At 56.2% G+C, this 14,474-nt stretch overlaps 1 protein-coding gene across 50 annotated transcripts in view; it reads right to left on the bottom strand.

The window, feature by feature from the left end:
- CELF4 (CUGBP Elav-like family member 4) overlaps positions 1 to 14,474 on the bottom strand; it is a 299,281-nt gene that overhangs the window by 31,131 nt on the left and 253,676 nt on the right. The gene's annotated exons all lie outside the window — the stretch shown is intronic.

Below are 14,474 nucleotides of genomic sequence, written 5' to 3'. Positions count from 1 at the left end.
AAACTATCTTCCTCAGCCACTTTCACCCCCAGATACCAAAATTAATTTACAACTGGCAAGTCTGCCACAGGGCCTTTGCATATGCTGTTCTCTCTGCCTGGAGTGTCCTCCACATCACGAAGTTGAATCCTCTAATGCTAGGTCTCAGTTTAAATATTGCTTTCTCATCAAAGCCCCTCCTTCCACTTCTTTATTCTCTGTCTCAGCCTTTCCCATGGTCCAAAATTCAAAGGACAAGTATTTACTACTTTGACTGAGTAGTAGGTTTCTGTCTAGCTCCCCACCCCTCAATCTATGCTCCCTGAGGCAAGAGGCCAGGCCTCTGCTGGAGCAGTGGTAGCAGGCACATAGTAGGCCTGCAGGACTGAGCTATGGAATGAATGAATGAATGCCCTATGCCAGTCTCAGGAGCACACCTCCTTTCTGCCTCACATGTTCTTACCTCCATCTGGCGCTCCCTCCTCTTGCCCCTTCCTATTCATGCTGCGAAATTCAGCCCTGGGCACTTTGGAGGGCCTGTTTCTGAAGACTGGGCTCCCTCAGCAGCCTCGCCCCCACGCTTGTGTTGAGTACCAAATGGTTTGTTGACAGCACTCAGATGTGTGCTTAGGGTGACAGGGATCACGTTAGGCTGTGTGGATTTGAGCATAAGAGCATCCCACAAGCTCTTACTGCAGTGTGACTTTCACTCCTCCCAGGGAGGTGGGTTCTAAGTTCCCTCCCCTTGAATCTGGGTGGGGCTGTGACTGCTCTAACCAATAAAGAATGGCAGAAGTGACACGAGCTGCCTTCAAAGGCTCGGTCATAAAAAAGGATCAGCTTCCACTCTCAGCTCTCCCTTTTGGGCATGGTTGCTCTGTGGAAGCCAGCCACCATGCTGTGAAGAACCCCAACTAGCTCATACCGGGAGTCCACACGGAAAGGAACTCAGGCCTCCAGCTGACAGCCAGCATCAGCCACCAGACATGGAGCGAATGAGTCCTGAGATGATTCCAGGCCCCAGCCTGTGAGTCTTCCAGCTGAGGCCCAGACATCCTGGAGCAGAGACAGTCCCTCCAAGCTGTGCCCTGTCTGAATTCCTGACCACAGAATCCATGAGCATAATAAATGGTTGTTTTATACAACTCCGTTTGGGGTTAAGTTGTTAGGCAGCCATAGCTGCTGGAACAGGGTCCCCGTGGTGGCAGACACCCTCTAGATGCTTGTTGACTCTTCAATAACTGACACACACAGCCAAGACTGCAGAAATACCCACCCCAAAATTGCAAATGGCCATGTGTTCACGGTTTCCACAGAATGCAAGGGCACTCCAGGACCATGTCCTCCTGGATTCAGGGTGGTTGGTACCTCCTGCACCAGAGCACCCCCGTCACTCACACGGCCAGGAGAGTTCACATAGAGACGAGGGGCTGACCAGAGGTCTGGAGCGAAGCGGAGGAAACCTCCAGGCCCTGCCCTGCTTCACAAGCCACCGCAGAGTCCTCCTCAGGAAGGCCTGACCACCGCCCTGCCGGTACCCCCAGCCTGGAGCACTCAGCACTGGGCAAGCTCTCAGCGATGAGGTGCCCCTTCCATGCCCACGGGGTATCATTGTCAGTTCCTGTGACCAATGTTGCATCAGGGCACGCCAGCCTGGACCTCCAACATGGGTGGGCTTCAGCCAAAGCTCTGGGCCCGGAGCCTGCCCTAGCCTGGGCGCTCCGCCTGACGGCTCAGGCGCTGGCAGGGCTGGGCACGCCCCTGCCCCATCTCCAGGCATCCCCAACTCCAAGCTCTGGGCTGGGGGAAGCAGAGACTGGGAGAGCAAGCGGAAGGAAGACAGAGGGAGTGGAAGGGGTGAAACTTCCTCCTGAGGAGGGACAGGAGGAGATAGGGTTCGAAGCAGAAAGGGAGGGGAAATGGCGGAGACAGAGGAAAATGAACTAGAAACAAAGAGAAGAGAGAGGGCTTCCCTGGTGGCGCAGTGGTTGAGAGTCCGCCTGCCGATGCAGGGGGTACGGGTTCGTGCCCCGGTCCGGGAGGACCCCACATGCCGCGGACCGGCTGGGACCGTGAGCCGTGGCCGCTGGGCCTGCGCGTCCGGAGCCTGTGCTCCGCAGCAGGAGGGGCCACAGCAGTGAGAGGCCCGAGTACCGCAAAAAAAAAAAAAAAAAAAGAGCAGAGAGAAGAGCCAGGCAGAAGGAGAGGGCAGAGACAGAGGCGAGAGGGCCGAGGGCTTACGTTTAACTCCCAGAAGCACAGCAGCATTTACATGAAGTGAATCGAGTTTGGAAGCCTTCAGTAGAGCCTTGAAATTCTGCTCCCCAGGTCGGCCAGGTGCTCCCCCTCCCACAGCCCCTTTTAAAGGCTCCAATTAAATGGGATTTCCAGGAAGACAAAGAAGTGAAAACCTGCCCCCTGCTCATCCCTGACGCTCCTGCTCAAACATCTCCACCCAGGAAGGAACTAGGAAAGGAAGAGAAGCCGGTCCTGCACCGAGCCTGGTTTAGATGCTGGAGCCGCAGCTCCTGCCTCTCTCCTGACGTCTGAATATACTCCTCTCGTTTCATTATGACAGCTTTCTGATTGCATTAAAATTCATCCCCACGTGCCTTCCTATCCAGCCACTTCCCTTTTGCCAGGGTTTTTTTGTTTGTTTGTTTGTTTGTTTTTTCTAATTCCTTCTTCCACTCCCTGAAATCACCCCTTACTGCCAATTCTCAGTTCTCCGTTCTAGGCCCTTCCTGTTTGAGGGCTTTCCCAATGTGGAGGGGGCCAGGCTCCCGCTCTTCCTGCCTGTCCGGACTTCCCCAGGGAAACTACAACTAGCCTTCCTTTTCTGGAAGGCTGCCAGAAACCAGATAAACCTGGCTCCAGACTCACTTCGTCCAGGTGATGTGGAGTGACCCCACCCAACACAAAGGTTTATTTGTTTCTAGGATGCTCTTTATTTCCAGTTGGCTTTGGTACTGGGTGAGTGATTCTAAGGCCTTTCTTTCAGACCAGGGAGTGGAAGGACTCAGTCTGAGGGTGGATCTCCTCCTTCGGCCCGGGCCCACTGGCTCACACCCCAGCTCTGCTGCCTTCCAGCTGCATACCTGTTCGCCCCCTCAGGTTTTTCGGTCTCTAAAATGGGAATAACTCAGCCCTCCTCATGTGGTGGACAATAGGCTCCCAGGAGATGCTGCAGGACAGAGCCTGGCCAGCAGTAACAACAACAGCGATGACCATGACCTGGGGTTCTCTATCCAGGGGGAAGAGGAAATGGAGCTCCCTGCGCTGACTGGAGGGGACAGAGGTCACAGGGAGGGAGAGGCCAGAGGATCCACATCTGGGGGAGAAGCACTTGAAGTGACAGTTTGGACTGGACTCAGGCTGTAGCTGCTCAGCTGAGATGGACAACCTCTCCTTGTGTTCCCACCCCCCATGCCCTCCTTCCCCCGGCCACTTTCCCAAGGCTCTGTCCCCAAGCTGTGTCAGATGACCAGTGACACCATTTGGCTGGTGTCTTGGATCTTATGACAACCTAGCGAGAGTCTCAGAGAATGACTCCATTTCCCCAGCCACTTCCCACCCGCTCCATCATGGACACAGACCCCGATTTCCTGGGACACGCTGAGCAGTCCCTGCCCCCAGCCCTCCTGCCTGAGTGACGCAGGGTCCCTGGCTGATGGTGGGGCTATGATGCTCTCACTGGCCCCCATGAACCCTCAGCCTGAGCCCGTTTTATGGCTGTGGGGCTGTCGCTGCTCCTCTGAGGAGATGTTCAGGCAGGTATTGCTGGGACTGGGACACGCAGGCCACCTTGATGGGAGGTGAAGGACAGACCTCAGGGTCAGGGGGAAAATGGGCTGAAGACATCCCTGAGTGGGAGGTCGCTGAGACCGCATGGGAGCAGTCTCCCTCAGAGATGCAGGAGGCCAGTCTGCAGCCCAGTATCTGCCTCTTGACGGAGCCCAGCTTGGGGCAGGCAGGCGGCTCCATTAAGCTCAACTTCTGACTTCCTGGGCTGAGCCCAGTGGCTGGCACAGGAAAGCTTTGACCTGCTGGGGGATGGGCAAATACCCCAAATCTCTGCCCTTGGGTTTTCACATGGGCTCCTCCTGGCCCAGGGGCCGATCAAGGGGCTCATGCTCCCGCAGTGATTCAACAACTGTTTGCTGAGCAACTTCTCTGTGCCAGACACTGTTCCATGCACTGCTTCTACAGCAGGAAACAAGAGAGGTGAGTCAGCTCACTGGAGCTGACTTCCGGATGGGGACAGAGGCCGTCCACAATATATGTTACAGAACAAGACAAAGGCCCACAGGGCTGCGACAGAGTGGCCCCCAGAGCTGGTGTGCCCTCCCCAGCAGTAACAAGGCGGCAGAATGGCAGAGCTGGGCTGGACCCTGGAAAACACCAAGGCTCCCACCTTTTTTAGATGAGGAGGTCGGGGCAGCTGGGGCCGGGACTAAACCCAGGTTCTTGGAGTCTCTTGAATTACTAATCCTGACCCCCTTGCTGCTGCCTTCCTGCTCTTTTAAGCTATGAGTGCCTGTGTCTGCAGGGGTGAGGGAGCACCTGGGGTTCCAGGAGGCAGGGGTGTGACACCCCAGAAGGTTGGCACTAGTCCCGGCCCTTCCTGAACCAGAGCGGGCAACTCAGCTCTCTGTGCCCAGATGTCATGCTCTCACTGCGGGGGGAGTGGGCACAGTTTATCTTCCTCCCCCTCCCCAGGAGCTGTGGGAGGGGGAAGCCAATAAAATAACGGATGGGAAAAGTACCAAGTTCTGTCAGGTGCACGTGTTTACAACCACCTGAGGAGGGAATGGAACAGAGCCCCTGGCATCCCGCCTCTGGTCACTCCTGCAGCAAGCATTGACTGAGCACTGACTGTGTGCCTGGGACTCGGCTGATCAGAGAGTCTGAGATGAGTCTTGGGGGCCCTTCTGGTTTTCCTCTTTGGGCAAGTGTGTGGGGGGGGGATGCTTGGCTCTCAGATCCCTGGAGAATCCAGTCTTTGGCCCCAGAGCCTCTGCCACGGAGCCCCCCATGAGAGAGGACAGCCAGGCAATAGCTCTGGACTGCAGGTCTGTAGGGGCCAGTTGGGGAAGGGGGCAGTGGCAACACTCTGAAGTCTTCCAGGAGGAGGTGGCCTGGCGTCAGGGTCAGGGGCTCCAGACCCACAACAGGATTTAAGCAAAAGCTAAGAGATGGGAGGGCTGTTCTTTTCACTTGCTCCCAAGTGGTCCCTGCCTGGGGGTTCAGGGGGAGCTGGACTTTGCTTTCCCAACTCCCTCTTGCCTGCCGTAACCCCCACCAACACACACACATCTCCCAGTCCTCTGACCTCGGGAGTATTCTTCATTCTCCCAGAACCTCAATCTAATTCTGAGTTTCAGTTTCCCAACCTATTAGCATTGGGGGACACCTCCGGGAAGATTTAAGTGCAGATGAAAAGGCAGAGGAGTCTAGTTGCCAGAATCTCATGCTTCCTCCAGCCCCTCCAGTTGGGAGACAGACTCCTCTCTTGTTCACTTGGAACATCTGGGCAGAACGGGACTCTGGCTGGAAGGATTTGCATTTTAAAAGGAGAGCCCAGAAAACAGAGAAGCAACACACTGACAGCTAGTTGAGGACAGGCCCCTCTTGGGGTATATCAGGGTGGTACCTCGGAGCCCCCAGACGTGTGTGCGGGGAGCACTCTGCTGGCTGTGCAGGATGAGTGGGGCCCCGAGGGGGGAGGAGGTGGGTGGCAGCAGCACCACGTGACTTGCCAAATGCCAGCACCCTGGCGCTAATGCTCAAATTCCGGTTTAATTTTCAAAACTTGATTCGCTCATTGCCATTGGCATTAAACAATATTTCACACTTAAGGATAGACGACTGCTGGGGCGCCGTGGATGAATGTTCAGATGGCTGATGCCTTTATGGCCGCAGTAGATTTTTACTGTTCTCTTCCCTCCAGCTGCCGAGGGAGGGTTTGTGGGGGGACCTGAGCTGGGGAGAACCGGGGCGCCAGGGGCCGGGGTGGGGAATAAATGGTTTTGAGTTCTGTGGCTGGTGGGGCAGCCAGAGGGGTTGCTAGGAGACCAGGAGGGCCTGGCTGGGGGTGGGGGGTGGGGGTATGTAGGGCCACACCTGTAGGAGACACTCTGATAGGGCCCTGGAGGCTCAAGGGCAGCAGTTTGGGGAGTGAGAAGAAACTTCCAGACACTCCCAGTGACTGAGCCAGAGGACTCTCTCCTGCTCTTGAGCCTTTGGCCCCGGGAGTGGGCAGAGCAGGGCCAGAACCCAGAGCCCCGGGTACCCATACACCTGCCCCTCAGCTGCTGGCAGAGGCCATGCCAGACCCTCAGCATCTCGTGGCCTCTTTACTGTGGGACCAGGGGACTTGCCGGACCGCCTTCTGGATCCCAGGACCATCTGCTCTCCCTGGGGAGTGATTTCATGCCCAAAGGGCCACAGGTAGTGAGTCTTAGGGGGAAAAACCTGTTCCTTCTCCCTAACTTCACCCATAGATGAGGAAGGACCTTGAATCGAAGGCACACAGACTTGACAGGAGGGGCGGGGCCGGGGCGTCTTGCAGAGAGTAACTGAGGCGCTTTGTCAAATCCTGGTTGACTGGGCCCCCTTAGGCAAGTCACATACCCTCCCTGGGCCTCCAGTTCCTCATCTGTAAGAGGGGAGAATAATCACACCCACCTCATAGGGCTGCTGGGAGATGAAATTAGTTAAGGTACCTGAGGATTTTAGCCCAGAGGCTGGCACAAATGCTCAATAAATGCAGCTCTGCACGAGTTACAGCCAGGACTACTGCTCACCCGCAGCAGTGGCAGCTGGTGGGATGGGGATGCCCACCCCACCCCTTGGGTGTGGAGAGGACCCCAGGGACACTGAACAGTCATCTGCCAGGGGTCAGCCTGGAAGCCGGGCTTTCCTTTGCCTCCCCTGACCAAATGGCAGCATTTGGGGGCCCTCTGAGATGCTCCCCAACACCCTCCACGTGGTCTGCCTGGATTAATCCACAACGAGGGACGTTTCCCCCGAAGTTACACTGAGACCCCTCTGTGCCCTTTCCATGCATTCTCCGTGTCCTGACCCGCCAAGCACCCTGGCTCCTAAGGGACAAGAAGGTGTCAAACTGGTCATCTGAACTGAAATCTGTGCCACTTTCAAGGTCGCTGACCCCCCACCCTGAGTCCAGAGGCCTCCTCTTCCCCCTCCCGGCCAGCCCTGAGGTGGGCAGCACGCAGTCCCACACCTGCCTTTCAAACAGGGGAGCAGCGGGTAGGGCTGGGGGTCTGCACCCCCTCTTCTCCTGCCTGGGGACCCACAACTGCCCGCTCTCCTGCTGGTGCGGGAGTTTCCAGCCTCGCCATCCACAACAAGGTTAAGGGCCTGGATTGGGGTCCCTCTGCAGCCATGTGCCCGTGTCACTGCCCTCCTGAGACGGGCCAGGCCTGGGAGAGCTCTCCACGTGAAGTGCGCCAGTAAGGAGCCGAGCGAGGCCCCCCTTTGTCCCCACAACTCACACTGTGCCAGAGCCAGGGCCAGGGGTGCAGCTGGGCGGGAGCCGCCTCCCAAGGTTAAAGCCTTCCTGCCTGGGAAGAAGACTGAAGGAGACATCAAACCAGATTAAAGGCTGCTGGGGATGGGGCGGTGAGAAGGGCCAAGATGGGGCTCCCGCTCCCCTGGGGATGAAAATGAGGCCCCTCAGCCGCTCCGGCCCCCAGGGCAGGCCGTGCCAGGCCTTGATCTGGCCAGCTCCCTCCAGACGGTCTCTGTTTGATGTCGGGGTGGGAGAATGCAGGGCACACCCAGTCTCCCCCACTCGCATTCTTTCAGCCAGCTCTGCCTTCTAAATGCTTCGGGGTAGGGCCCAGGCCGTGAGAGTCCCTTCCTCACTGTCTCCCGCCATCCACCCAGGCCCCTGCTGGCTGCTCTCCACAGGGCAGCCACAGGAGTCAGCTACAACCCGAGGCACATCCTGTCTATCTCCTGCTCAGACCCCGCAGGTGCTCCCGTCTTACTGAGCACAAGCCTTGTGAGGGGCTGCACAGGCACCCCACACTCTGACTCCCCCGATCCCGCCATCCCTCTGCTCAGAAACGTAGGTCTTGTGAAGTCTCAGGAATACTCCATGCATGGCCTGCCCCAGGGCAGGGCACTGCGTGTGCACTGCCGTTCCTCCTCTTGTCTCCAAGATCATGTCCTTGGCATCTGCAGGACACTGAACTCCAGGGTTCCTCAGAAACTGGGAAGTGAGTGTCTCCTGGAGATGAGTGGGCAGCGGCCATGCTGCAGGCACAGAGCCTGCCGTGATGAGCTCTGGGGGTGTGGGGTGTCTAGAAGTCTTGAGCCAGGCCCTAGGGCCTGCACATGCAGGGTTTGCCAGGTAGAAAGGCACAGGGCAGGCATCCCAGGTCAGGGAGCATGGCATATGCAAAGGCAGGGAGTGTGACAGGCACGTGGGACATGGAGTCACAGTGACACATCCCCCCCTCCCTCCTTCCTCTTCCCCACCCACCATATTCTCAACAATTCCCTCAGGGTCCCAGCCTGCACCCTCACCGCTGGCCACTGGAAGCCTAGCTTGGGACTCGGACCCTGCGTCCATACTCACTGCCTACCATGTCCTCTCTTGGCTCAGACTGGCTCCTAAGTCATAGCACACAGGGATTCTCCTGTGGTCCAACTGGACTCCCAGGCCCACCCCCCTCAATGTCACCCTGGTGTCTTCTTCATGACAAGAGCCAGTGGACCGAGCTCCCACATCACAGAGCCTCTGCTGCCCCCAGACAGCTCTGGTCAGACTGGCTCCCTCTCCAGGGCTGTGTGGTGCCCCTGCCCGAGGGAGACCACAGCTCTGACCACACCCACTCCTCCATGAGGTGGTTATAACCACCACAATACTAATAATCAGAATGGTTCTCATTTATCAAATATTTACCATGACGCCCGTACTGAAATAAGCCCTTTGCAAGTATAACGGATATTTTATTCTTTCCACCGTACAGATGAGGAAACTGAGGCTCAGAGAAGTTAAATATCTTTCCCAAGAAGACATAGCCAGTCACTGGGGAAGCCAGGACTCAGACCCAGGGGGTCTGAATGGAGCTGAGCTCTCAGGTCACCCTCCTTCCTGGTGGAAGACAGTGCTACCTGGAGATTGCTCTCTCTCTTCACTCTCCACCCCTCCATGTCTGCACAGACAGCTGACAAAGGCCTAATAACCCCATTGCTCTGCATGGGCCAGGGCTTCTGTCCAGAGCCCGGAAGAGGGGCCTGGTGGGGCCCTGCTTAGCTCAGACGGAGCAGGCTCCGGTGGTTCCTGACTGCCCGACGACCCGCAGACGTGCCTCACAGCCCCTCCTCAGTTTCACTCGCCCCTCTGCCCAGAGCACGGCTGGCTTGAAGTCTCCTGGGTGACCAAAGATGTTAAGCTCTGTCCTGATGAGTCCCCAGGCCTTCCTCTGCCTGGGATCTAGGCTGCAAGGTCCTCTCCCCTCACCACACAGAGAATCGGACCTGCTGGCAGAATCCCCTGGACTCACAGTCCACACCCCTCCAGCCCCGGGTACCTGCCCAGGGCAGAGGTGTGGCTCTGTGCCCTCGGGGGCTTGCAGCATGACCGGGGAGGCCGAACCAGAAGACTGTCACCACCCCGGGGCGCCACGAATGGTCCCTGAACCCTCTTCTCTTGTGCTTTTCGAGTTGATGGGCAGGCGTGGGAGCCCTGAGTTAGGCAAGAGCTAAGCCCTGGAGGCGCAGCATGGGTGAGGGGCCCGGAGGCCATACCCACATCCCTCGCGACCTCCTTCTCTGGCCTTCAGCCCGTGACCCTCGTGCCTGTGAGTCTGCGCCAGGCCTCCCAGAAGGCGCTTGGGGCACGCGGTGGCACTAAATGGAAGTCACCTTTCACTGGGGCTGCGGCACGTGGCCGGCTCTCCAGGTAACTGATTATACATTAGATCTGCTACCTTATCCTTCCCGGGCGCGTGGCGCACGACAGACGGCCCTGAGTTCTATGGGGACTTCTGCAGCCCAACCCTGTTGTCTAATGGGGTTTCCGCTGGCGTCTGGCGCAGTCTCCAGCATTTCACCCATCACAGGATAATTTATAGCATAATGGGGCATTTTTTTCCTTTATATCATGCGGGAGCATAAATTATGGCCAGTTTGTCCTCAGCTCTCAAGGAGACAGACAAAGCCGGGCTTCATTCCAGCAAAGGGAAGAGGTTTCTGCAGGGGGTGGGTAAGGGCAGGGTGGTCCACAAGGCAGCAGGGGTAACAGGAGGAGAGACCAAGGAACGCCTTAAGAACATCTCATTGACGGGGTGAGAATCTAGCTGAGGCGGCCACAGATACCGGGGAAGAAGCAACAGTACCCACTTGGAGTGCTTGACACTATTAACCGTGGAGGGGGCTCTTGTTAGCTGAGCCGTAGAGCTGCACAGTTGTCCGCCGCCTGCAGATGACCCGGCCATAGACAAACTTCTAACCCTAGCCACGGGCTGACCCTTACCTTGGCCGCAGATCTTCCCACAGCCTCACAAAGAGAATGGTGTTCATGGGTCCACCCCCTTCCTCCCCACCCCCTGCCACAGCCAGAGACAGAATGCAGTGCCCGGCAAACCTCCTGCCCCTCTGACCCATGGCTCATTTTTAACACCGAGGGTGGGGCTCAGCTTCTTGTGGGACGAGGGAGGAGAGGGACACCCCAGCTTCTAATGGCCTGCCCACTGTCCTCCTTGGGAGGTGCACGCAGCTCAGGGTCAAACTGACTAGTCTAACACAGCAGGAGTCACACCTGAACCAGAGGCTGCAACTGTGACAAGGACTTCTGGTGGCCCTGGGTGGGGATGGAATCTTCAGAGGTCACCTGGCCAGCCTCCTCCAGTATGACCCAAGGTGAGGATGATGCTTTCTGAACACCCTGGCAGAAGTCTCCCTGGCCCCCATGGAGGCAGACCAGAAGAATATTTCCCCTTTTGCACCCTGGAGAGCTCAACCCTGCCCAGAGCACAAGTCCTGCCCCTAGAGCACCAAAGTCTGCTCCTTCCTCCTCAAGACACACTTCTGAGAATAACAGCAGGAATCCTGGATCTTGTAAGATGGTGGTTCTCACCCCTGGATGCTATGAAATTCACCTGGGGGCTTTCAAAATACAGGTGTGCCCAGCTAGCCCCTGAGATATGGATTGGTCCGGGCCTCTATGTTGTTGGTTTTCGTTTGTTTCAAAAGCTACTCAGGTGATACCAGCACACAGCCAGGGCCGGGAAGGGCTGGGATGGGTCTTTTCCAGGCGGCTCCTGGCCATCTCTCCTTGGGCACCCCATCTCTGCCCTCGGCCTGCCTGCAGAAGCTCAGCCCTTGAGACTGCAGGATTCTGTGTGTGTTGGTGCTGGTGGAGGGTAGCACCCACCTTCTCTGCCCTGACACCTGAGCCCGGGCATCCCCCCATCCCTCACGGGGTTGTCCTGGAAAGACACTGTACTAATCTGGGGGGGTAGACTGAGGGGGGATTATCTAGGTTAGCATGAAGCCCACCCCTCTAATGGCTTAGCAGCCCTCCCCCTCGTCTTCTTCTCTCCTCTCTCATGCCCCTCTCCCCTCCATCCATCAGGCCAGGCTAGCTGTGAGAGGAGGGTCCCAAGCTCTGCTTTCATCAGCCCTCCAGTTTCCTTCCCGTCCATCTTTGTTCCAGCCACCCTAGCCCTCCTGGAGTCACCCCGACCCCACCCCCGTCCCCTTGGAACTAGATGGTCCACGTTTAAGTACACGAATACTCACTGTATTAACTCATGACTGATAATGGACTACAGATAGACACAGAGATGGACGGATGGCAGACATTATTAATAGATGCTAGATATCCAGATTAAATGTTGGATGATAGATACACAGGTGAGAGAAAAATGATTGCAGAAAGCAGATAGATTTATGATCGGAGGTACGTGAATAGTGATAGGTAAATATGGATAGATGGATGGATGGATGGCCAAGATGTTTCTGAGGACTTCAGATAACGGGCTCAAAATGTAAAAGGTGAGAAAACTAGTCACGGCCACCCACACCTGTTGGGCTATCTGCTCTCAGAAACAAGGAACTCTGTTCTGCTCAAGACCTGTCTTAAAGCAACTTCTCTTTCGGCTCAGGCCCCTGAACATCCACTTGTCTGATGGGTTTGAGGTTAACATAGGTTGCAGTGGGGCTGGTTTCCTGGAGACACCTGAAGCTTCTCTTTGATGTTTTGCCTCCTGAGCCCCTGCGATACCTAAGGAGGACCTCCCTTCCTGTCTGTCTCCCCTCTAGATGCATGTTCCTCAAAGCCCAAGGCCATGCCCTCCAACCCCACAGAGCAGGTTGGTTTTTGGAGTCGGATAGGCTGGACTGGCCCCTGCAGTTAGATGGCAGGTGTCAGCCCATATGGTACATGCAGAGATTCATCCATTCACTCCCTCCGTTGGGACCCATGCCCTCAGAGAGGTCAATGAGGGCTGACTCATCTGAAGCACTCGCCACGAGCCAAGCACTGCTCCGAGCGCTTTAATTTTATGAGGTGGGTACCACTGTCACCCCCACTTTACAGATGAGGAAACTGAGGCACAGAGAGGTTTGGCAACTTTCCGGACGTCCCAGAGCTAAAAACTGCAGGGCCCAGATTTGAACCCAGGTGGTCTGGCTCCCGAGCTTTCATCCACCACGCAGAAGGTCCCCCTCCCCCAACCAGATGGTTGCGAGTCTCTGGTGAGCTCAGGAGAGCATGTGGCTCTGGGAACTGGAAAGAGCTGCACGATTTGCAAGATGTCATTATTTCTAATGACTAATGAGATTGTGAGGGGAGTGTCAGTTTCCTCTAGAGAACAAATTATTTTGAAGGGTGGCAGCATATTAACTATTGGTGCGTGGCTGGCACTGCTAACTACAGAGGACCCTGCTCTTGTCACTCAGAGCGGCCCTCCAAGGCCTTCAGGTTGGCAGTATTTGGTGACCATGAAGTTCAGTTTGCAGAAAGGCAGAAAGCCAGCTGTGGGGCAGCCCTGGACCCCTTCAATTATCCTTGGGTCAGTCATGCAGTCAGTCAACAAACTGTGTGCAAGGTATATATTACTGGGAGATGTAAGGAGTAGATCTGATCCTTGGGCAAAAGTGTTTCCAAATTGGGGCTGGAATGGCCTAGCTATGGAAGGCAGAGCAGGATGGGGCTGATGGGGGGGGGTTACATTGCAGAACATGAAGACTTTGCGGGGGTGGACCATCATGACCATTGAGACCACAGGCACTGAGGACAGGCTGTCTGCCTCCCTTTTCTGGGAAGAGAGGGGCAGGAAGGGGTGGGGATAAGGAAGGAAACCTGGGATGGGAGCACAGAGGAGAGAATGCAAAGACTTTTACTCAACTCCAGTGCCTGTTTGCTGGAGAATTGTGTTTGGAAAAGCCACACTACCCTCCCACCAACAGGTCTGGAACGTGTGTGGCCGGAAGTGACAGTGCTGTGGGCCCACTATGCCTGGAGCAGGCATGTCCATAAGTGGAGGCGGGTGAAGACCCCGGCTCGCTGGCTGGGGCACCTCCCCCCGCCCCGCCCCCAATCCACCTCAGTCCGCCGCAGCCAGACTCTTCCGCAAGGGCTGGCGCTGACTGGGCGCTTCCAGCATTCTGTCCACTTCTCCCTGCCACTCTGCAATACAACATGATCGTAACCCCACCTGACAGATCAGTCAGCTGAGGCTCAGAGAAGCTGAGGGACAGGCTCAAGCTCACTGGGGCAGTATGTGGCATAGGTGGGACCAGAGCCAGGCGTCTCTGCCAGCTCTGGTGCACACGATAGAAAATGACTCCCACGTGTCTGCCCCAGGGCCTGGAACTCTGTCTTTTGGGCTCTATGCCTTTGGACTCAGCATTGCCCTCTTCCGGGAGGTGTTTGAAATGTGGTGGCTTATGTCACCTCAACAGGACTGATTTTGCTAGAAAATGTCCCCTATGTATATATGTCCATGCCTCTCTCTCGCTTTGTCACAGCTTACCCTTCCCCCTCCCCATATCCTCAAGTCCATTCTCTAGTAGGTCTGTGTCTTTTTTCGTGTCTTACCCCTAGGTTCTTCATGACATTTTTTTTCCTTAAATTCCATATATATGTGTTAGGATGTATATGTATAACTGATTCACTTTGTTATAAAGCAGAAACTAACACACCATTGTAAAGCAATTATACTCCAATAAAGATGTAAAAAAAAAAAAAATGTCCCCTATGATCAAAGGGACCAGATAAGCATTTAGGCCTGAGAGTGGAAAATTCGATGCAGGGAAGGCAGCATGAAGGGATAGGGCTGGGAAAGGATCAGAGGGGTCGGGGGAGGGGGTGGCTGGTGGCTGGGAGAAGGGCGATGATGGTGCTGAGTGTGGGGGAGTGGCCACAGAGGGTGGGCGTGGCGGGAGGGGAGGGGAGGGGCTCTGTAATGTAACAGGACATGCAGTGAGGACGACGGGGACGGGTGTGTACGGGC

Source organism: Globicephala melas, chromosome 13 (genome assembly GCF_963455315.2).
Source record: "Globicephala melas chromosome 13, mGloMel1.2, whole genome shotgun sequence".
NCBI classification, from domain to species: Eukaryota; Metazoa; Chordata; class Mammalia; order Artiodactyla; family Delphinidae; genus Globicephala; species Globicephala melas.
The sequence above is the reverse complement of the archived record's forward strand: the minus strand, read 5'-3'. Positions and strand labels throughout refer to the sequence as shown.